The 23,932-nt window shown below is 43.3% G+C and overlaps 1 protein-coding gene across 3 annotated transcripts in view; it reads left to right on the top strand.

Annotated features, from left to right (window-relative positions):
- Positions 1–13,797: 13,797 nt before the first annotated feature.
- Positions 13,798–23,932, top strand: part of MATN2 (matrilin 2) — a 149,441-nt gene continuing 139,306 nt past the window's right edge. For 2 of the 3 annotated variants that reach the window (XM_072734240.1, XM_072734239.1), the window contains exon 1: positions 13,798–14,013. The gene's annotated coding sequence lies outside the window, so the exon portion shown is untranslated. The remainder of the gene's footprint in view (positions 14,014–23,932) is intronic. The other variant, XM_072734241.1, reaches the window with a different exon arrangement.

The following is a 23,932-nucleotide window of genomic DNA, read 5'->3' as shown; positions in this document are numbered from 1 at the left end:
CACATCAAAATACCATGGAGTTTCTTCAGAGAGTTAGAACAAATTATTTTAAGATTTGTGTGGAATCAGAAAAGACCCCGAATAGCCAGGGGAATTTTAGAAAAGAAAACCATAGCTGGGGGCATCACAATGCCAGAGTTGAGGTTGTACTACAAAGCTGTGGTCATCAAAACTGGACAAAAGCAGACACATAGATCAATGGAACAGAATAGAGAATCCAGAAGTGGACCCTGAACTTTATGGTCAACTAATATTCGATAAAGGAGGAAAGACTATCCACTGGAAGAAAGACAGTCTTTTCAATAAATGGTGCTGGGAAAATTGGACATCCACATGCAGAAGAATGAAACTAGACCACTCCCTTTCACCGTATACAAAGATAAACTCCAAATGGAGGAAAGATCTAAATGTGAGACAAGATTCCATCAAAATCCTAGAGGAGAACACAGGCAACACCCTTTTTGAACTCAGCCACAGTAACTTCTTTGCAAGATACATCCACGAAGGCAAAAGAAACAAAAGCAAAAATGAACTATTGGGACTTCATCAAGGTAAGAAGCTTTTGCACAGCAAAGGATACAGTCAACAATTTGTCTTTTAGTCATAACTAAAAGACAACCTACAGAATGGGAGAAGATATTTGCAAATGACCTATCAGATAAAGGGCTAGTCCCCAGATCTGTAAAGAACTTATTAAACTCAACACCAAAGAAACAAACAATCCAATCATGAAATGGGCAAAGGACATGAAGAGAAATCTCACAGAGGAAGACATAGACATGGCCAACACGCACATGAGAAAATGTTCTGCATCACTTGCCATCAGGGAAATACAAATCAAAACCACAATGAGATACCACCTCACACCAGTGAGAATGGGGCAAATTAACAAGGCAGGAACCCACAAATGTTGGAGAGGATGCAGAGAAAAGGGAACCCTCTTACACTGTTAGTGGGAATGTGAACTGGTGCAGCCACTCTGGAAAACTGTGTGGAGGTTCCTCCAAGAGTTAAAAATAGACCTGCCCTACGACCCAGCAATTGCACTGTTGGGGATTTACCCCAAAGATACAGATGCAGTGAAACACCGGGACACCTGCACCCTGATGTTTATAGCAGCAATGTCCACAATAGGCAAACTGTGGAAGGAGCCTCGGTGTCCATCGAAAGATGATGGATAAAGAAGATGTGGTCTATGTATACAATGGAATATTACTCAGCCATCAGAAATGACAGATATATGCAAATATGCAGATATATGCAAAATATGCAGATATATGCGGAAATAATTTTGATATTAAAAAAAATAAAAATAAATAAAAGCAGCTCTCACCCTGCCCTCAGTCTTTTCGATCTCGGTCACTTAGTGACATTTCATATTCATTGTGCCCCAAATGGAAAATTGTCCTCCCTTTCTTCAAATCTTCTGTTGATTCGTGTTTCAACTGCTGGCCTCCCCATCATTGCCAGTCGTCCTTCTTGTCATGCCAATTTGTGATAAATCAGAGGTCCTCTGCCTTGTTCCTCTTTCTCTCTTTCCCCATATCTGATTAGTCTCCAGCCCTGTGGCTCCCACGTTTTGATCAAGTGGAATGATATTCATCATTTATTGAGTCCTCCTTCTGTGCCAGCCATTCTGCCAAGCACTTCACACCTATTGACTTCATGTGTGTTGTACAAACGAAGAAATGAAGCGTTTAAAGGAAGAGAACTGTTCCCAAGTCACACCCATTATTGGCAGAGCCAGGGTTTATTTATTTTTTATAATAAATTTATTTTTTATTGGTGTTCAATTTGCCAACATACAGAATAACACCCAGTGCTCATCCCGTCAAGTGCCCCCCTCAGTGCCCATCACCCATTCACCTCCACCCCCCGCCCTCCTCCCCTTCCATCACCCCTAGTTCGTTTCCCAGAGTTAGGAGTCTTTATGTTCTGTCTCCCTTTCTCATATTTCCCACACATTTCTTCTCCCTTCCCTTATAGTCCCTTTCACTATTATTTATATTCCCCAAATGAGTGAGAACATACAGTGTTTGTCCTTCTCCGATTGACGTACTTCACTGAGCATAATACCCTCCAGTTCCACCCACGTTGAAGCAAATGGTGGGTACCTGTCATTTCTAATGGCTGAGTAACATCCCATTGTATACATAGACCACATCTTCTTTATCCATTCATCTTTCGATGGACAGCGAGGCTCCTTCCACAGTTTGGCTATTGTGGACATTGCTGTTATAAACATCGGGGTGCAGGTGTCCCAGCATTTCATTGCATCTGTATCTTTGGGGTAAATCCCCAACAGAGAGCCAGGGTTTAAATGCCAAGTGAGTCTCTGTACGTGGGTGTTGTGTATCTTTCAGACATCCAGAATCCCAGAATTCTGCACATACCTCTCCCTTCTAATTAACAATGGTTGATTTCAACTAATTGGCATGTATACATCCCAAGAAGGCAAGCACATCATGCAAAGCCATGTGAACTTTGCAAGTTTGGAGTGATCTTTAATCTGAAGTTCACATTACACAAATGAAGCTGTCAGTTCCCTGTTTAATTGGACTGGAAAGTGTTCTGCAAATATCAGTTTTTAATTTTTATAAAGAATTTATTCAGGCAAGAAGAAAGATCAGAGGCAGTGGGCCTTTCAGAGTGGTTAATTGTTTTAAGTGAACAATTGTTTATGAGGAAGTTAGGCACTATTTTTAAACTGCACTGATTTACCTTTGTTGAGGAAACTATGCATATTAAGATTTCGGGCAGGGGCACCTGGGTTGGCACAAATCGGTTAAGTGACTGTTGATTTCGGCCCAGGTTGTGAGATCGAGCCCCAGATGAGGTCTGTGGAATAGGCTTGAGATTCTCTTTCCCTCACCCTCTGCCTCCTCCCACTATACTAAATAAATAAATCTTAAAAAAAAAAAAAAGATTTCAGGCATTATAATTCAGTCTCATGTGTGAGCAAGTAGAACGAAGTTGTAATTGGTTAATACTGTCTTGGAGGAATGGTTGGAGGCCTTGAGACTCACCTTCATTCCCTGGCTCTGCCCCAGGAAGCTTATATCAGTGTGTTTATTTTCATGCCTATCACAGGAGGCAGAATAGAGCAGTCCTTTCCATTAGGAATGTCGGCTTTCTTCTATCCTGTGAACTTAATGTGCTATCACCTGCATTCTTGAGAGCCAGCGTCCTTACATGCCTTCACAGTGAATCCAGAGGTGGTTTGGGCATCTTTAGGCAGGAAACATTGCAAACTTGTGGGTTTTAAAAAAATAACTAATGTATCGTAAGAAAAAAAAACAGAAAATAAAGCCAACAATTTCTCCTTTGGATCTCAACTTGAAAAACTTCCCTCTGGAAGCTTTTATGACCCACTAGTCTTGGAAGTATTCATTTTACACTTCCATAGCATATACAGTGACCCAGTCAAGGTATATTTTACACTCTATGGTTTCTGTTGCTTCTCTTTCCTTTTTAAATTCTGAATTAATCAACCTCTTTTCCAAAAAGATTGATTGATTGATTGATTGATTGATTGATGTATTTGAGAGAGCAAGCAAGTGTGCATGAGCTGGGGGAGGGGAAGTGGGAACGGGAGAAAAATCTCAAGAGAATCCACATTGAGCATGGAGCCTGGCAAGGAGCTCCATCTCATGACTGCTCAGAGATGGCCCCTTAATGCACTGAGCCACCCAGGCACCCCTTCTCTTGCTTTCCTTGTCTGTAATTCTCCAGTACGTAAGAAAACTCAGAGTCTGTGTCTGTCTTCCCTAGGGTTCTGTCTCCACTCCCTGACACTTGTCTGCCAAATAGAAGGAACCCACAAATAGTTACTAGAATAAGAATAAGCATACAAGAAAAATTAAAACCGTGTGGTGGTTGTGGCAAATTCTTCTTCTTTTTTTAAAAGATTGTATTTATTTGAGGGAGATTGAGAAAGAACAGAGAGGGACAAGCAGACTCCTTGCTGAGCCTGATGTGGAGCTCAGTACCAGGACCTGAGCCAAAGTCTGATGCTTAACTGACTGAGCCACGCCAGTGCCCCAATTGTAACAAATTCCTAAGAACAGCTCAGTGGGGCTCAAGCTCCAGGGAGATCATGTCACAGAAGAGCCCGTGATGAAAAAAAATGTCATTCCTATTGACCATGCAATGAAACAAAGAGAGGGTCACTCCTCCAGAAAACCCTGCCAATGCAGCAGCTGCTGTGGTATGAAATTTGGGGAGCAGGCATCCTGACTTCCAGGAAAAAGTTGTAAAGGTGGTAGGTAAAAAACAGCAACCCAGTAATAAAAGAATTGATCTCTGAAGAGAGATTAAAGAGCAGCTAAGATGAGAGGCTAGCTAATGCTCTATTTTATTTTGAAATCAAAAGAAAATAGCATTCTTAGCTTGCACTATTCTTGTGATCAAGTTCCTTTTAATAAAAAAAAAAAAAGATCTTATTTATTTATTCTTGAGAGACAGAGGAAGAAGCAGGCTCCATGCAGGGAGCCTGATGTGGGACTCAATCCCAGGACTCCAGGAACACGCCGTAGGCCAAAGGCAGATGATAAACCACTGAGCCACCTGGGAACCCCTGATCAAGTTCCTTTTATGTGAGCTTAATTCAGTAGGGCTCTGAATGAAAAGTTAAACTGCTAGATGTGTCTCTCCCTCAAACTATCTTTTCCCTTCCTAGTAGATCAGTGTATTGTTCAAGCACTCAATGACCAAATCTAAGATTCTGCAGAATTCTGAGGCCTTGGACAAAATTCTGAGCAGCTGCTGTGCCACCAAAATACAGTTGTGTTCACCTACTTCCTGGACTCTTCAGATTTAAACAAAACCCCTGAAAGACTATGTCTGATAAAACACATTTGCCTTTCATCCTTTACAAGAATATCACAAGATTCTTCTAGAAAAGCTGGGGGGTGAATTTCCCCATGGTGGGCTCCACAGACTTTAGTACAAAAGTCTCCACCAGCAGGTGAGTGCAGCAGTGTAAAGCAATAACCATAGAATAATCAGAAAATGTTTGGGAAAGCACATGTTAGGAAGCTGAGTGGAGCAAGAAGCAATTTCTGCCTATGTCCGAGAGACTTGGTCCAGGAAAAGAAATTTAATGATGGTTAATATTATTCGGAGTTGTACAACCATCCCCACAATCAATTTTAGGCCATTTTCATTACCCCCAAAAGAAACTCCACACTTATAAATGGTAACTCCCCATCCCCACCCCCAATCTTCTCAGCTCAGGACAACCACCAATTTACTTCTCTCCTGATGGGTTTGCCCATTCTGGATATAGACAACAAATGGTCTTTGGTAATTGGCCCTTATACTTGACATACTTTCAAGGTTTATTCATTTTACAGTGTATATCAGTTTCTTATTCCTTTATATTGCTGAATAACATTTCATTTTACTTACCCATTCATCACTTGATGAACATGTGGGTTGTCTCTACTTTTTGCTTCTTATGGGTTATTCTGCTATGAACGTTTGTGTGCAATAGTTTGTGTGGGCATATGTTTTCATTTCCCTTGGGTATATACCTAGGAGTAAAATTGCTGAGTTATGTGATAACTGTCCACATTTAACTTTCTGAGAAGCTGCCTGGATGTTTTCCATGGTGACTGCCTCATTTTATATTCCCACCAGCAATGTATGAATGAGGGTTCCAATTTATCCACATCTTCACCAACATCTATTATTTTCCATCTTTTTTCATGTGGATTTGAGAAAAATGTGAGGTCAGCCATTATTTCTTCACATTATTTTTCTGCTCTTTTCTCTCTCTCTTCCCCTTCTCGTACCTCTATAAAGGGAATGTTATTCCACTCAATGTTATGTCATAGTTTCCTTAGATGATCTTTAATTTTTCAAACTCTCTTTTCTTTTTGCTGCTCTATTAGGGTAAATTGCATGGCCCTGACTTCTAGATTACTGATCCTTTCTTGTGCTTCATGCGTGCAGTCTGCTGTTGGATGCCTCTACTGTATTTTCAGTTCAGTTATTGTATTTTGCTCTGTGACTTCTGTTTGGTATTTTTTAAAATTTAATTTTTTAAAGATTTATTTATTTATTCATGAGAGACACACGGAGAGAGGCAGAGACACGGGCAGAGGGAGGAGCAAGCTCTCTGTGGGGATCCCATTGTGGGACTTGATCCCAGATCCCAGGATCACACCCTGAGCCGAAGGCAGACAAACGCTCAACCACTGAGCCATCCAGATGTCCCTTTAATTTAATTTTTAAAAAACATTTTATTTATGTATTTGAGAGAGAGAGAGAGCATAAGTAGAGGGAGGAACAAGGGGAGAGGAGAGGAAGAAGCAGACTCCCTGCTAAGCAGGGAGCCCTATGTGGGGCTTGGTCCCAGGACTCTGGGACCATAACCTGAGCCAAAGGCAAACGCGTAACAAACCTAAGCCACCCAGGCACCATGTTTGGTATGTTCTTATAGTTTCTCTTTGTTGAAGTTCTCATTGTGTTCATGCATTCTTCTCCCATGCCTGGTGAGCACCTTTATGACCATTATTTTGAACTCTTTCTCAGGTAAATTACTTATTTCTGTTTCATTAAGGTTTTTTCCTGAAGTTGTATCTTGTTCTTTCATTTAGAACACATTCCTCTGTTTCCTCATTGTGCTTGACTCTCTGTGCTCCTTTTTGTGTATCAGATGAAACAGCCACCGGTCGATCGTGAAGGAGTGGTCTTGTGTAGGAGATGAAACTTAACTGTTGAACCTTGCTGCCTGCTTTATTCTTGATAGGTCCCAGTCGTTAAGAAAGTGCCAAGACCTGTGAATGTTCCAGAGAGAGGGATCTCCCTCAGCACCTAGTTTCAGGGTGATTGGAAGCTGGGCCCTCAGGCAGCAGCTTTTAAGGTATGCGAATATATACAGACCTATGAGACCATTATTGTAAACCCTGCTGGCCTCCAGACCAGGTGATCTGGAGGTGTCCCCTTGGTGACTTTTGCAGAAACTGGGCGTTCTTGTCTGGAGACAATTGTATGAGCCACTTGCTGGGTGGTACTGACAAGCTATAGTGAGGCACATTCCCCCAACCTACACTCCCTGAGAGCATTTCCATAGCCTCTAGGTATGTGCTAAACCAGAAGCCTGTCCCATGGGCTGAAGCTCCAGGACAAGTGAGTACTCCTTTTTAACGAGATGTGTTTCAGTCTGCTTTCTGTGCAGTACCCTGGGGGCAGCTTCCTGCCAAGAATTGTCTTTCCCATTGTTTTATGGTAGGGCCATGGGAATAGGGCCAGGGCAAGGACAGGCACTGGCCTGCAGGCTTTGGTAGAACCACTTGCCAGTCTTTTTTTTTTTTTTATAGTCATTCTAGTTGGTGTGATGTCTTGTGGTTTTGATTAGCATTTCTCCAATGGCAAATTATGTTGAGCATCTTTTCACTTGCATGTTGACCATTTGAAAATCTTTTTTTGTTTGTTTTTATTTTGTTTTGTTTTGTATGTATATTTTTTATTGGAGTTCGATTTGCCAACATATAGTATGACATCCAGTGCTCATCCTGTCAGATGCCCTCCTCAGTGCCCCTCACCTAGTTACCCCATCTCCCCGCCCACCTCCCCTTCTATAACCCTTTTTTCATTTCCCAGAGTTAGGAGTTCCGTCACCCTCTCTGATTTTTCCCACTCATTTTCTCTCCTTTCCACTATAATCCCTTTCACTATTTTCTATATTTCCCATATAAGTAAAACCATGTAATGTTTGTCCTTCTCCGATTGACTTACTTCACTCAGCATAATACCCTCCAGTTTCATCCACATAGAAGCAAATGGTAGGTATTTCTGATGGCTGAGTAATATTCCATTGTGTATATAGACCACATCTTCTTTATCCATTTATCTTTCAATGGACACCGAGGCTCCTTCCACAGTTTGGCTATTGTGGACATTGCTGCTGTGAACATTGAGGTGCAGGTATCTTGGCTTTTCACTGCATCTGTATCTTTGGGGTGAATACCCAGTAGTGCAGTTGCTAGGTTGTAGGGTAGCTCTATTTTTAACTCTTTGAGGAACCTCCACACAGTTTTCCAGAGTGGTTGCATCGGTTTATATTCCCACCAACAGTGCAAGAGGGTTCCCCTTTCTCCACATCCTCAGCAACATTTGTTGTTTCCTGTCTTGTTAATTTTCCCCATTCTCACTGGTGTGAGGTGGTATCTTGTGGTTTTGATTTGTAGTTCCCTGATGGCAAGTGATGTGAAGCATTTTTTCATGTGCTTGTTGGCCATGTGTATGTCTTCTTTGGTGAAATTTCTGTTCATGCCTTTTGCCCATTTCATGATTGGATTGTTTGTTTCTGGGTGTTGAGTTTAATAAGTTCTTTATAGATCTTGGATGTCTTTGAATATCTTTTTTTGCTGAAATATCTATTCAGAAACTTTGACCATTTATAAATTGGGCTGCATTTTTATTATTAAAGCATGAAAATCCTTTATATAGTCCAGATACAAGTCTCTTATCCATCTATGATTTGCAAAAGATTTTCCCTATTCTGTGGGTGGCCTTTTATTGATGGTGTCCACTGAAGCACAAAAGCTTTTAATTTTGATGAATTCTAATTTATCTATTTTTTTCTTCAGTCATTTGTGCTTTTGGAGTCCTATGATCAGTGGTTACAACTCACTGAAAGCTCAGATGATGCTTAGCATTTTTTAGTAATAAAATCTTTTTAAATTATGTAAAAAAATACTAATAATAAATAAATTATGTACATTGTACAGACATAATGCTTTGCACACTTAATAGACTATAGTGTGAATTGATAAGTCAGGACGTGCCTGGGTAGCTTAAGCATCTGCCTTCCGCTTAGGTCATAATCTGGGTCCTGGGAATAGAGTCCCATGTCAAGCTCTGTGTCCAGCAGGGAATCTGCTTCTCCCTCTCACTCTCATTCTTCTCCTGTACTCTTTCTCTCTCCCAAATAAGTAAATCAGATCTTTAAAAAAAATTAAACAAGTCAGGAAACAACAGATGTTGGCAAGGATCCAAAGAAAGGGGAACCCTCTTGCACTGTTGGTGGGAATGCAAGCTGGTATGCCCACTCTGGAAAACAGTGTGGAGGTTCCTCAAAAAGTTAAAAAATAGGGCTACCCTACGACTCTGCAATTGCACTCCTAGGTATTTATCCAAGGGATACAAACACAGTGATTTGAAGTGGCACATGCACCCCAAAGTTAATAGCAGCAATGTCCACAATAGCCAAACTATGGAAAGAGCCCAGATCCATCAACAGATGAATGAATAAAGAAGATGTGATGTATATATACAATGGAATATTACTCAGCCATCAAAAAGAATGAAATCTTGCCCTTTGGAATGACGTGGATAGAACTAGAAGGTATCATGCTAAGAAAAATAAATCCGAGAAAGAAAAATACCATATGATTTCACTCATATGTAGAATTTAAGAAACAAAACAGATAAACACAGAAGAAGGAAAAATAAAATAAGATAAAAACAGAGAGGGAAGCAAACTGTAAGACACTCTTTCAACTATAGGAAACAAACTGAGAGTTGCTGGAAGGGAGGTGGGTGAGGGGGTGGGGTAGGTGGGTGATGGGCATTAAGGAGGGCATTTGATATGATGAGTACTAAGTGTTCTATGCAGCTGATGAATCACTAAATTTTACCCCTGAAACTACTAATACACTGTATGTTAACTAAATTGAATTTAAATAAAAATATTTTTAAAATGTAATTTTTGTATACACTGGGAAACCAAAAAAATCACTTGACTCCCTTTATTGTGATACTTGCTTTATTGCAGTGATCTGAAACCAAACTCACAGTATCTCTGAGGTATGCCTGTAATTGATTTTCAGCAATGGTTCTGACAACATTATTCTGGCCTCACGCATAGGCTGGAGCTAAAGGTGAAGCAGTGCTAGTCAGAGCTCTCTCATTAGGCCTGACCAGGGATGCCAGACTGTCTTAGACATTTTACTCTAACTAGAATACATTTTCACCAAAGTGAAAATCTCAATCTTCTCAATCTCTTTTTGTTCACATATAGTATACAGGTAGCCAGTAATGTTTTGGCACTTTCTGTACTTGGTAATTGCTTTGTCAATTCTCATTTTAAATGAGTCAAGACATTTCCATTGCTCCTTTTCAAAGACTGCTCTCCCAACGAAATTGTTCACTTTATTCACTATGTCTTATTTTTCTCCATCTTATGATTTATTGTGACTCTCTGCAGTGCATTGCCTTATTCTTTCCACTGGACCATCTGTAGCGTTTCCCCTTTTGTTGAACCCCAGTAATAACCACATCCCAGCTATTTTCTTCAGCAAGAGAGAACATGTAAAAGTCCTGACTTCAGATATTTTGTTATTCTTGAGTTGCCATTTTTGAGCTCTGCCAGCATCCTGGAGAATTTTTAGGACAGATACACATGGTCATTGCCCAAGTATTGCAATATGCAGTCTGATTTCACACCAGGCAACCAATGTAGACATCAATTTATTAACAGCATTGAGTGAAGGTAGTCAATTGAGTGTCACAGGGATGAGGCTATTGGCTTCTAACAGCAGACCTCTTTGTGCCAATTCCTAGATTTAAGAATGAAAGAAGCAGTGGAGTGACTGATGCTTCCATGCATAGCAGGTCCATCTTCCACTCAAAAGGGAAAATTAGTCTCCAGGAAGATAGGCCATGTTTTAGCCTTGATGATATCCAAGAGAACAAGTCAGATTTCCACTTGCTCTTGCCTATATGTTAGAACTCCCCAGCCCGTGCTATTATCTCATCTCATTTTTAATAGGTAGCCTTATCAACTTGATTTTGCAAACATTATAAGGCTCTAAATTCCAGGTTCAGTTCCCTTCTATGGGATGGCATAGGGAAATATCTGAAAACAAGAAGATATTTGCTCCTGGTCCCTGGCCTCAGGAGCAAAAGATCCGAGTTCAAGATCACATAAAAACATTTGAGTCCTCTTTGAAGTGTATATTGTTTTCCTAAATAAAATTTTGACTTGCTATAGTTTTTTCCTGATCGCTTTCATCTTGTCTTTCCAAGGTGGAATGGTTTTTGTTTTTGTTTTTGTTTTAGAAATCATTTCACTGGTACTGGACAACAGTACCATCAGCCAGCTTGTCCTCAAGGAGGATCTCCTGGACATGGAACCAGTTGTCTATGTTGATGGGGCATCCAGGAGGAAGCATTGTCCTGGGCTGGAGTACAAACCCAACCACATTCTTGCAGTGCTCCCATCTGAACCTCCAGTCCCAACCAGTTGGCAGCTGGCCCAAAGGAGAAATGTCTCCTTTCCTATGTAAGACATCCTGCCCTTCTCCTTGATGAGAGAATGGGGAGCGCCAACAATTTACATGGGACTCAAGCATCATCAATCACCTTGAGAAACAGTGCAAGGGAGGTAAACCTGCAATTTTACATTTCTCCTCACCCATTCAGTACAAGGTTTATTTTGGGTTATAGGTCTGTGAACCAACCTGTCTGCACTTTGGTTTCTGGTCCCCTTTAATTTAATAGTCTCAGTCTGTTTCAATCGGCCCTCTAGAAAGCAAACCATAACAAAACAGAAAGTTTTAATGTTTATAAGGAACAGATGAATTCATATGTTAAAAGTCTCTATGAGGTTAATCACAAATGTGAGTCCTGGGTCAAATGATATCCCCCACCCCAGTCCTAACTCCACAATAGACCACATGTGGAGATACAGAACTGAGATTTGAACCCTGTATAGCTATCAGGTGTAATGAATCTAAACATTTTTTAATTTTAAATTTTTAATTAAATTTTTAAATTTAACAAATTTTTAATTTATCCATTTCAACTAACTCTTGAACTTTCAGATACTATATGCCCTCATTCTTGTCTACTTATACAATTGCCTGCATGAGAACTGAAAATCTTAAACCCATACTTCTGAATAAGATTCTCTGTACACTATGCTGGTAGCAAGGCCTCTGGCAGAAAGGGCAAATCTGGGCTTTCCCCAAGAGCCTCTGTTATCAAATTGCGTTCACCTAGAAGGTAACAGGGAAGTTAAGGAATTATTTTTTCTGACTTGATATTTCAAGACATTGAGCTCGCTTTTGCTTCCTTTTTTTCTGGCAGATCTGAACTGAAGATCATTCCACAAGGTAGAACAACTCATTAACCTATTTGACTTGGCCCCAGGAGTGCTATGTACAGAGATTCATATTCTGAAGAATTCTGATAGAATTCCCTGGAGAAAAACACCCATTTTAGCAGGCATATACTGGAGTCCCTGGAACCAGTTACTCAGTTACAATTCCTTCAAATTTGGAAGGATTTTGGAATTGCTATTGTTTTCTCAGTAAATTACTGTATCATACTGGTGTCTTGGAATAAGGCAACACATTTTAAATGCAAGTTTCCATAAACTGCAGCTCAACCTCCCCAGCTCCTAGGGGATTTTCACTGGCCCAGACTCAGGAAGAATTTTCTTCTGTGGGATCCAAGACTTCAGAGACCAAACATTTCCTGAAGGCTTTCTTTGCTTTCTGACCTCTACCTACCTCCTCCCAAAGACACACAAAGAAACTATTTCTGATCTGCTCAGGTAGCCAAGAGTGCCTGGTAGGCCTAAGGTGCAGGTTAGGGAGACAAGGGAACATGAATCCAAGATTTTTTTCTCTTCATATGGTACCATGGAGTTGCCTGATGGCTTGAGTGTGTTAACCCCTTGCTTTATGGCTGGAATTTTTAAATCCCACTCCTGGAGCTTTTCTGAGGAATTGATTTTGTACGTGGTGTTCATTTATATTCCAGAAAGCAACTCGATCATAAAATAGGAGTGATGGTTAGGCAAGGCAGTAAAAGGAGTTAAGGCAGCCAAGAGCACTTAAATTATCAGACTCTGGCACCTCCAAAGGTTTTGAAACTCATTAGTTTTGCTGCCTTTCTCCTGTAGCTTGTTAAAACCTGAGCTGGGTGGGTTGAGTTAGTGGTTTGGAGACAGAATTTTGGAGACATTATTAGGAGATGTGCTGGCCTGGTGTACATTGCCCACTCACCCATGCTGGTCAGGAGCGGCATGCAGTGTGTGGAGTGGCTTGCCAGCCCCTTTCCCTGCCGCTGACCAATCCTGTCATCTGCATCCCTCCTATGTTCTGCAGGGACCCCTAAGGTCATGTTCTCCCACCTTATAAAGTTGCAAGTATCTTCAAAAGTCCTGTCAGAGCTCGACTTTGTCTGCTTCTTCAGGGTAGGAACTTTGTTTCCTCTCTCTCCTGGCATCCGTACTCCCCTCCTCGCCCCCAGAGGCCTGGCCTGGTCCCTGGCCGGTGGATGCTCTGTTAATACGAACTGGCACTGGTGGGGTGTTCTGGGCGCTGCCAAGACAGGGCCTGGCACTTGTCGCCAGTTATCCCATTCTCGCCATTTCTTCTTCATCACCATCATGGATGGATGCCTCCTGCGGATCATGACCTCAAGTTCAGGACAGAGTACCCCTGCCAGGCCTCCCTGCCCTCCGGAGGTGCTCTCCCCCCGCCCCCCACACTTGGCTTTGAGGCCACGTCCCCCAAAGCCTCTGTTGTTCGAGTCTCCGTCCCGACCCCTGGAGCCCGAATCCCGCCAGGGCTTGCGGAGGGGCCGAGAGGAGCGGGTGGCAGCAGACAGGGCGCCCGGCCAGGGTGTCCGGTCCGGGGCTGCCCGCAGGGTGGGGCGCACTGGCGGCCGCTCGCTCTCCGCGCCGCGCGTCCCCGACGGCGACGGCCTCCCCCACCTCCCCCACCCGGCCCGCTCCCACCCCCGCCGCGGCGCCGCCCCCGCCGCCCTCCCGCCCTGGCCGCGGGCCGCGCAGGCAGCCGCGAGCGACGGGAGCGCTCTGGGATGGGACTTGGAGGAAGCGGCGAGGGAGGAGACGGCGGCCGCGGCCCGGGCTCCTTCCACCGCTCGCGCGAGCAGCGCCGGGGCAGGCCCGCGTCTCCCAGGAGGCCGACGACCGAGACCCGGGGGGCCGCGCCCGTCTCGCCGCCCCGGCGCCCGCGGTAGCGGCTGCAGGTGAGCGGGCGCTGCCCCGAGGCGCCGACGGACCGGCCGAGGGCCCCGCGGAGCTGGGGCGGACGGGCGCGCGCGGACTGTGCCCCCGCAGCCAGGGCCCCGCCCGGCCCCGCCCGGCCCCGACGCGGGGGCCAGTGCCCCGGACCCGGCTGGGCGCGCGCGGGCCGCCGGCGGCGCTGGCCGGGCCCCGGGAGAAGCGGGGCCACCCCGCGGCCCGGCGGGGCGCGCTCCCGGCTCCCGGCCCACGGCGCGGCCGCATCCCGCAGGGCCGGGTGGGGGCGCTGTGCCCGCCGCGGGGACTCGGCCCGGGCTCCCGCGGCCCTGGGGAGACAGACCCGTGCAGCGGCCGTGAGGCGTGAGTCCTGCCCAGCGGCAGGCCCCATGCGGTCGGCTTCTGTCCCGCGGTGGCTGGCACTTTAATGCCGTGTCATCTGTGCGGGGTTCTCGGGCCCCTGCGGTGTCTCTCATCGTGGAGAAAGGACAGAAAGGGGAGGGCATCGTGTGCTAGTTGCTGGAAACCGCAGGACGGTTTGGGGAGGGGACAGAGGCATGCGGACTCCGTGTGGTTCAGGTCTCCAGGATGGGACCGCGGGAAGCTAGATCCTCAGGACAGACAGCCACTCTGAACTAACCCGACTGACTGAGTTTCAAATCGTCCTAAATCAGGGAGCCAGGATGCATCTGCACCAAGTGCATTGAATGGGCCTTCCAGGAGAAGGGAGGTCGTGGGGGTTGGTGGTCAAGGGCATAGAGTCTGGAATTAGCCTGCCTAGGTTCAAACGCTAGCTGCGAAGCTCACAGGTCGGTAACCTTGGAGTTACTTAACTGCTCTATGCTTGTTGTCTAATGGGGATGGTAATACCTGCAGGGCTGTGAGAATTAAAGCCCTTCCAGGCACATCCTATCGCTGGGTAGTGAGTTTCATGACCCCTCTTTCCAGGGAAAGCAAGGAGTTCCTGTGAGCAGTCACCACCTCCCCAACTCAGGAAGATAGCCTCATCACAGATACATGAAAATGACAGATAATCGTATGTGTTTAACTGGGGTTTTCCGTTCTGGACTCCACTTCTGCATAGCTCTCCTTGCCTGCTTTCTCAGGGACAGTGTCATAAGATCATATCAAGATACCAAAATGGATTTATGGCCTGGAAAGTTTCCTCTTAGACTGTGAAGTTTGATGCCTTAGAATCCCCTTGGGAATGCAGAGATCTGTGGCTCTTTACTACCTGTTCATACTTTTATTCCTGTCAGTAGAATTCAGCCTCAGGCCTCCCAGCTGCCAGGACTCTTTTGTAAACCAGGGCTCCAGGGTACCTTGCTCCTAGCATCCAGACACAAGCAAACTGGAGCCACTGTGGCCTGAGCTCACTCACTGGAGATGCCATAGCAGAGTCCCCCTCTGAGATACCTTCATATGGTTGTCAGGCCCTAAGCTCTTATCAGTGAACACTATGTATCTCTGTTCAGCAAGAGGTGGTTGTAATGTGGCTTGAGTAATGTGGCTCAAAATTTAAAGAAAAGTGGGCAGCCCCAGTGGCTCAGTGGTTTAGCGCCACCTTCCGCCCAGGGTGTGATCCTGGAGACCTGGGATCAAGTCCCACGTTGGGCTGGCTCCCTGCATGGAGCCTGCTTCTCCCTCTGCCTGTGTCTGTGCCTCTCTCTCTCTCTCTCTCTCTCTCTCTCTGTGTGTGTCTCTCATGAATAAATAAATAAAATATTTAAAAAAATTTAAAGAAAAGGAAATAGATGATTGCTTCTTGAAAGATAGAAAAGCAATAAGAGGGTCTTTGGAGGCTCTAGAAAGAAATCCTACAATTTTCCTTGAAACAGGTGTGACTGGTGCCTAAAAGAAGGCAAGGAGTAAGGCAGGGGTGTGGCTGGAGAAAGTGGTAGAGACAGGCTCAGGTCTCAGGAAAAGCAGGCCAAAGGGTGTGATGGGTGTAAACGCTGGCAAGCACACGGTGTTGGGTGTGAAACTGGGAAGGCAGTGACAGCGGACGTGCTAAGACTGAGGGGTGAGTGGTTGAGTTTAAGGCCAGTCAAGTGGGTAAGAGAGTCTCTAAGTGCTTTCCTCAGGACTCACTGCTCTCTGGTCTGCAGCACCCATGTCCCTGGGACTCCCCGTCTTTAGGGATGCTCAGGAGGGCTGCCCTCTTTAATGTGCATATGAGAATAGCTCAGGAGGGTCATGGGGAGATGGAGGCTGAAGTGCCATGGAAAGTGGAGCATGTCGTCACTGTTGCTAGTAAACAGCGCCAGAGGCACTTCCAAGGGACCAGTTGCCACTTGGAGCTCCAGACTGTGAGGTCATCTTTGAACCCTGCCATGTGGCTTGGCAGACAGCCATTGCTGCCTTACCTGACAGGATCCTGGAGGGGACTCAGAGAGGAAGGCAGGGCTGGGCTTGATTCCAGAGGCTGGAGCTGTTGTCACGAATTGGTGGTAATGATGATGTCAGTGATGAGAGGCAGTGGAGGTACAACCCAGAACACACTGAACTGGGCACCTGAGGGACCTGGCTTCCAGTCTTGGCCCCATGTGTCTGCTGGTATATGTGTGTGTTTGTATGTGTGTCGGGGAGGGGATGGCTGGGGGGAATTGTTGAGGTTAGCATTGTAGCGTAAGGCCAGGTTATGGGACTTCGAATGCCACAAAGCACGGATACAGCAGGATTATTTCTCATGAACGTGTAATCAGCATTCTGATGAATCAATAGAACATTTTCAGGACCCCAAACTCCCTTCATGCCTCTTTCTATGCACTGACACCTAAGTGTAACCACTATCCTGATTCCTATGATAGTAGATTAGTTTTATCTATTTTGAATTTTATTTTGTTCAATAATATGTTTGTACATGTATGATGTTAATGCATGAAGTGGTAATTCATTCTTTTCTCTTGCTGCATAATATCTCATGTATGACTCCAGCACAGTGTATCATGTGGGTTCTTTCCATCAGTTCATTTTGAGAGGGAGTGACTACCTACCCACATGTCAGTTGTTATCAACTCAATCCAACCAGTAGAGAGTAAGAGACATTGTATAAAGTTTGGGGTGGGGCTGGATGAAGGGTTAATGTGTGTGTGTCTGTGTGTGTGTGTGTGTGTGTGTGTGTGTGTGTGTTGGTGGGGTAGGTGGGGCAGTGTAGCATTACAACACAGGGCCAGGTGACAGGGCTTGAATGCTAAACTAAGGAATCTAGATTTTATCCGATAGGCACGTGAAAGTTGGAAGTCACTGGCAGCTTTTGAGCAGGAGTCTGATTAGCACAATAGTGTGTTGAGAAGATTGAATTCAGCCCTGGTGCTAGATGGATTCAGTAGGAGAGACTTAGAAATAGTCTATTCGTTAGGACGAATGTTCAATTCCACCTTACAAAAGAAAACTGAAATAACAGTGGCTTAAAGAAGGAAGTTGATTTTTGTCTTGCATTCTAGAAGCTTAGAGGCAGTGAGTCCAGGGTGAGGGTGGGGTCAGGCACCCACAGTCCTCTGCCTTGCTTTACCATGTAGCACAGCTTCTGTTTCCATCGTGGATCATGGTTAAAAATGACTGTTGGGTATCCAGCCACGATGTCCTCATTCCAGCCAGGAGGAAGGGGAAAAGCAAGGAGGTCATTCCCATCCCTCCTTTAGGATGCTTTTCAGAAGTTGTACATACCATGTCCACTGCCATCCCCTGGCCAGCATGTAGTCACAAAGGCAAGAAGGGAGAACTGGGAGCCATGGTCTTTATTCCAGCCTGTCACAAGTCTGGTTAAAAAGTGGGGGTAGTACTAAGAAAAGAGAGGAAGGAAGAAATTGGAGGATAACTGCCAGTGGTCTCTCTGATGGGAATAAAGTTCTAGGGCTGTGACCTTGGTATGTATGGAAAAGGGAAGAAGACATGAGTGACATCATGGAGAAAAAAATGGCAGGACTTGGTGCTTGAGTGCATGGAAGGGAAAAAAAGATATGGAAGGAATGATCATATATACCAAAATAAGAAGGGAAGGTTTTTTTTCCCCAAAAAAATTATTCCTTAGAAAAAGAAGAAATTGCCCTATATTTGAGGCCTTGCAAAGGCTCTCAAAGAACAGGGACTCTAGCAAATATTTTGAACAAACTGCTGTTTGGGGAATGTACATTAGTCAAAGCATTCTCAATCAATGTGCTAGTTTTAGATACGTATAGATACACATCAAAAGAATAAAAATTAACTCAAATTTTCTAATTATTTTTGAGGGCAGAATTTCACAATTCTGCAAGGATTGGATGATGCTGGATACAATCCTTTAAAGAACAACACAATGAATGACTAAGTTGCTGAGATGGTGATTTTGTGCCTCCAGGACATATACTGTCCTCATGTTACATAAGTGGCACCTGCTGACAGGAGATAAAACCTCCAGTGACAGCATCAGCTATGGGTCTGGAAAGTGCTGTATCTCAGACAACTTAGACCAAGTGAAGAGGTTAGAAGACTCAAAAAGTATCTTTAGTGTTGACAGAATAGTGATGCTTAAAGGGCAAGCATTTGAAAACATTGTTTTATGAAACATTTTTAATGAAAAAAGCCATATTTCCACAGTGATATATTGTTTTATAACTTAAACAGTTTTGAATGTGCATTTGTGACTAAGTTGATACATTAGTTATTATGACTAAATATTTGATATTTCACCTATATCCTTTTAAAATTACATATTTAACTCGGCCAAGAAATTTGAGGGAGGGAATCCTCCCATCGTAGGAGATAGCCATCAGGGCCACCTATATTCAGGCAAATAAACTACAGAGAAAGACATGAGCTAGGACTTGGCAGTTGTTAGCTGCAGAACTGGGGCCAGTTTGATTCAACATGTATTGGTCTTTTATTGGTCAGTAAATGTGTTTATTCAACATTTGTCTGTTTTCTAAAAACATATTTATAAAATTCAGCCCCCAGCACATGGGTGATACAGTAATGACAAGGTCCCAAGGAACAGCTCACAGACCAGTCAGGGAGACAGATCTGGTAGCAAGAAAAAGAAACCAAGTGCTAGAGCAGACAATGAACCCATTGTTAGCGGTGTATAGAAAAGTCAATCCTAATTGGGAAAATTGGAGAACATTTTAGAGAATGGGGTAACACAATGAGCTGAGCCTTGAGGAATGAATGCAATTTTAATTAATGTAGAACTTCTAGGCCAAGGGACCAGTGTGGAGGGAGGCAGGCACCCAGCTATGACAAGAATCTGAGTTCCTCTGGCCTGAGAGATGGTGGGGAGAGAAGCTTGGCTTTGCCACTTAGCTAGCTCTCAGGCCTTGGAGAGTATCTGCCCATCTGTGAATCTTAGTGTCTCATTCATGGAATTGGAAACTTGTTCACCTGACAGATGGATTGTAGGGATCAAATGAGATGATAATATACAAAATGCCCTGGCACATAGCAGGCCTTAAGTATTAATGGCCTACCCTCTTTTTCTTCTTGTCCAGAGGCAGAGTTTACCACCTTGTAGAAAGCTATGTCCAGGCTACTTTAGGATGGCAGGATTGTGCTGGCCTGTGGCCTGGTGTAGGCCAAGAAGCATTCGCAAGCCACACCTCTCCTTTGACAGCTGACTCATTAAAACCCAGAGGGATAAGTTACCTAACTGGGGTCACATGGGGTATTCTAAAAGGGGCAGGCCTCTCCTTTCAAGGCCCACAGCACATCCTGCTGGCTTTGGTGGGATTGCACTCGCTTGACAATCTACTTGGAATGGTGATGCTTAGAAGAACCCAAGGCTGAGAGGGTCAGAGCGACCTCCTCCCTCTCCTTCCCCACCCTCTTGCTAAGGCTAAATGAAAAGACTCATTGTCCCATGGAGAGGAGAAAAATTGTGAAAACAAAAGTCCAAGTTGTTGTATTTTTTAAAAAATATTCTTTCTGTGCCCCTAAATGCTTCATGGAATCTGTTCAGATTGAATTAACTTCTGTTTCCCAGCACAACAATCCCCCTATGCACATACATGAAAGGAACTGTTTCTCAAGCATCAGTCCACTTCCCAGCTAGAACTGGCTCCTGCTCTTCAAATGCAAGCAGCTCTAAGTGCCCAGCAAGAAACATTATTAATATGGGTTCCATGCACTGACCTTTTTTTCTTGTTTCACTGTCACTGCATTTTTTAAAAAAAATCTATCTTGCCTGTATTAATATTGTCATACTGGTTTTATGTTGGCCTGTATACAATATTCTTTCCCCCATTCCTTTGGTTTCTTTCAAATAGCTTTTTTGAAGTATAGCTTACATACAATAAAATTCATTATTTTTAGGGGACAATTTGATGAGTTCTGACAAATGCATAGAGTCATGTGACCTCCACCATACTTGTGATATAAACACTTTCATCATCCACCCACCCACCCAGATTTCCCTTGTGTCCCTTTGTAGCTGATCTTTACCCACCCCCAGGCCCTGGAACCACTGATCTGCTTTTTGTCATATACTGTTTCTCTTTACTGAATGTCACATAAATAGAATCATATAGTATATGGTCTTTTTGTATCTGGCTGCTTTCACTCAACATAATTATTTTAAGATTCAACCTTTAATTGCTGAGTAGTATTCCATTGTGTGGATGCACTACAGTTTATTTTCCATTCATCAGTGTGTGGACATTTGAGTTGTATCCTGTTTTTAGCTTTTATAAATAAAGCTTCTATGAGCATCTGAGTATGAGTCTTTGTGTGAATGTGTTTTCCTATCTTTGGGGTAAATTCTGAGGATTGGGGTTGCTGGTGGCAAGACGAAATCTCTCAATCTCTCTAGGACTGATGCAGAACTTTCAGTGCTCAAACATGGACAGTTCTGGGAAACCAGGACAGCTGGTCACCTGTGCTGCATCATTTAGCAAACGTATATTGAACTTCAAGAGAAACTGGAGATTTGCTTTCCAGAGTGGCTGCACCATTTTGTATTCTTACCAGCAATGTATTAGGGTTTTCATTTCTCCACATCTTCCCAATATTTGGTTATATCTGTCTTTTTAATTTTAATTTTTCTAGTGGATTTGTCATGGAATCTCACTGTGGTTTTAATTTGCATTTTTCTAATGACTAAGAATGTTGAACATGTCTTCATATGACTATTTGTCATCCAGATATCTTCTTTGCTGATGTGACTGTTCAGATATTTCACATATTTTCAGATGGGCTATTTGCCTTCTTCTTATTGAGTTTTTAAGAGTTTATATAGTCAGATATAAATAACAGATTAGATAGGTTGTACAAATCTTTTCTACCAGCTTGTGACTTGCCATGCTATTGCATTTTGAAGAAAGAGTTTTCAATATTTTCAGATACTAACATGTATTTTTAAGTTATATATTTGCATGTCATTATTCTATTATACTGGTCATTTGATGTGCGTTAAATGGCTTAATATGACAAAATGAACAATGTGTACTTTACATTACTTGGTTTGATTGCATATTGATAAGAATACAGCAAGTAGCTTACTGAGCCCTTACTATGTGCCATTCAGTAGTGTTCTCTGTGCTTTATATATATGGACTCATTTAATCCGTACAAAACCAGGCCTATTTCTTATTCCCACTTTAAATATGAGGAGACTGAGGCACTGAGAGGATAGGAGTAACCTGCTCAGTGTTAAGACACCTAGAAATGCTTGGTTCTGTGTTTTCTTTTTCTTTAAGTAAGCTCTATGTGCAACATGGGACTTGAACTCACCACCTTGAGATCAGGAGTCTCATGCTCTACTGACCAAACCAGCCATGTGCCCCATGTTCTGTTTATTTTTCACGCCCTACCCTTCACCTATCCTTAGTGCCTTTTGGTTAGTGATGGTGACCTGAAAACACAAGCAGTTCTTGAAATCAGCAGTAAACTCAACCACATGAAATGGTATTGTTTATTTTGAAAATGGTAATCACCCATCACGTCATGTCTCAAATGTTTGGATATAAATGCAAATATGTCAGGTTGGCAGTAGGCCTAGAGCACATGTTGTATAGTTTTGAAATAAAGGGGGACTTGGTATTTTCTCAGTTTGGACGAAGAAGGGGAAGGCAGTAAAATAATAAATCACATATAAATGACATAACACACTTACAATGTCGTATAAAATGTGATGCATACCCAGGAAGCTTGAAAGCAAATAGTGGGTTTAAAACCAGAGAGAGAGGCAAAATCTTCTAAGTGTTCTTCCTTTTCTCAGAAGGAATCTCGGTTACAGCTATAAAAAGGGGCCAATCTAATTAGTGAAGAGTTTAATTCATTTAAAAAGTTGGGGGCAGTAGTTATCAGTAATGAGCCAGCATGCTTTGGAGCTTCACCTCTTTCTCAGCTGCACGACCTGAGGTAAATTATCTACCTTCTCTGAGTTACTGTTCAAATTAAATGACTTAATACATTTAAAGCATTTGGCCCAGTGCCTGGCACACAGTACGTGCTGAATAAATATTTGCTAGTTTTAATATAATTTTAATGCACAGGGAAAAGTGAGTTAGTTCTATATAGCAAGTGGGAGAAACTGTGGACTTTGAAGGTTGACAGCCTGGGTTTATCTCCAGGTCAATTCCTGAGAGCAATTTGCTGAAAGAACAATTCACTAATTACTGAGTTTGTCTTTTCTTTTCTTTTCTTTTTTTTTTTTTTTTAAGTTTTAGGAGATAATCCTTGCCCTGGCCCCGTGCTGTTCCTGCCTCTGACAGCAGAACAGCTATACTCTTTCACGAATTGTTTTCTAGGGATTTGGCTTGCAGCTGACTGCTGACTGGGCTTTCTGTTAGTCAATGAATTGGTAAATTGACCTGCTTTCCCTGGGTTTGAATCCCTGCTTTACTACTTACTGTAGCTGTGTGACCTTGATCAAGTTACTGAGCTTCTCTGAGCCTCTGTGTCCTCATATCTAAAAAGCAGAAGGAATAATTCTGATTTCTACGAGATAGATATGAAGATTAAATGAAGTCAGTTGGGTGAAATTGCCAAGCATGACTTAGTAAAGATTTGACATGCAAATGATGTTACTTAAATGTTGTTCCTCTTTAAATATTTCCCCCTCCCTACCTAATTTATATAAATTAATAAATTGCAATGACACTCATTATATTCATAGAAAATGAGAGAATAAATTTAAACCTAGTCTCAGGACATTACCTTCTCCATGAAGTTTAGCCAGGCAAGACAGTCTTTTTTTTTTTTTTTTTTTTTTAGGATTTATTTATTTATTTGAGTGAGAGAAAGAGAAAGAGAAATAGTGAGGGGGGTAATAGGAAGGGACACACAGAGAGAGAGAGAGAATCTCAAGCCAGTTCCATGCCGGGCAAGGAGCCTGACACAGGGCTTGATTTCATGATCCTGAGATTATGACCTGAGCTGAAATCAAGTGTCAGATATTTAACTACCTGAGCCCCCCAGGTGCCCCCAAGCAAAATAATCTTGCTATCACTCACCATGTGGCCAAGTACCTTTGTCATCCCATGTGGAGCATGGAGATTGGCCATCCTGGGGAAACCTGGTTCTGACCATGTCGCTTCCCTGCTTAGAGTCCTAGTGAGCCTTTATGCCAGCCAGCCTCCAGCACCAATACAGAAAAGGGGTAAAGGCGATGCTGTTCTGGTAGACTGAGTGCTTCTCTGGTTGAAAATCCCCTTGCTCCTGCAGATCCCTGGAACTCAATTCAGAGTTAGAATCCTTATGCACCTAAGAGCTTCCTGCTCAACACCAGGTTTGATCCTATTCTTCTCTGGTCCCCTAGCTCCTTTGCTCATTTGCTTGTGCCCACTTCCCCACATGTGCCAGGCACTATTCTGAGTGTGTATAAATTCACTCAATTAACTAATATTATCCCATAGTCCCACATGGCTCAGGAGGTTAAGTAGCTTGGCCAAGGTCATACACAGTGAATGTCAGTCAGGATTCAAAGCCAGGAAGATTGGTGCCAGAGTCTAAGCA

The sequence above is a fragment of the Vulpes vulpes genome, chromosome 13 (assembly GCF_048418805.1).
Source record: "Vulpes vulpes isolate BD-2025 chromosome 13, VulVul3, whole genome shotgun sequence".
NCBI classification, from domain to species: Eukaryota; Metazoa; Chordata; class Mammalia; order Carnivora; family Canidae; genus Vulpes; species Vulpes vulpes.
The sequence above is the reverse complement of the archived record's forward strand: the minus strand, read 5'-3'. Positions and strand labels throughout refer to the sequence as shown.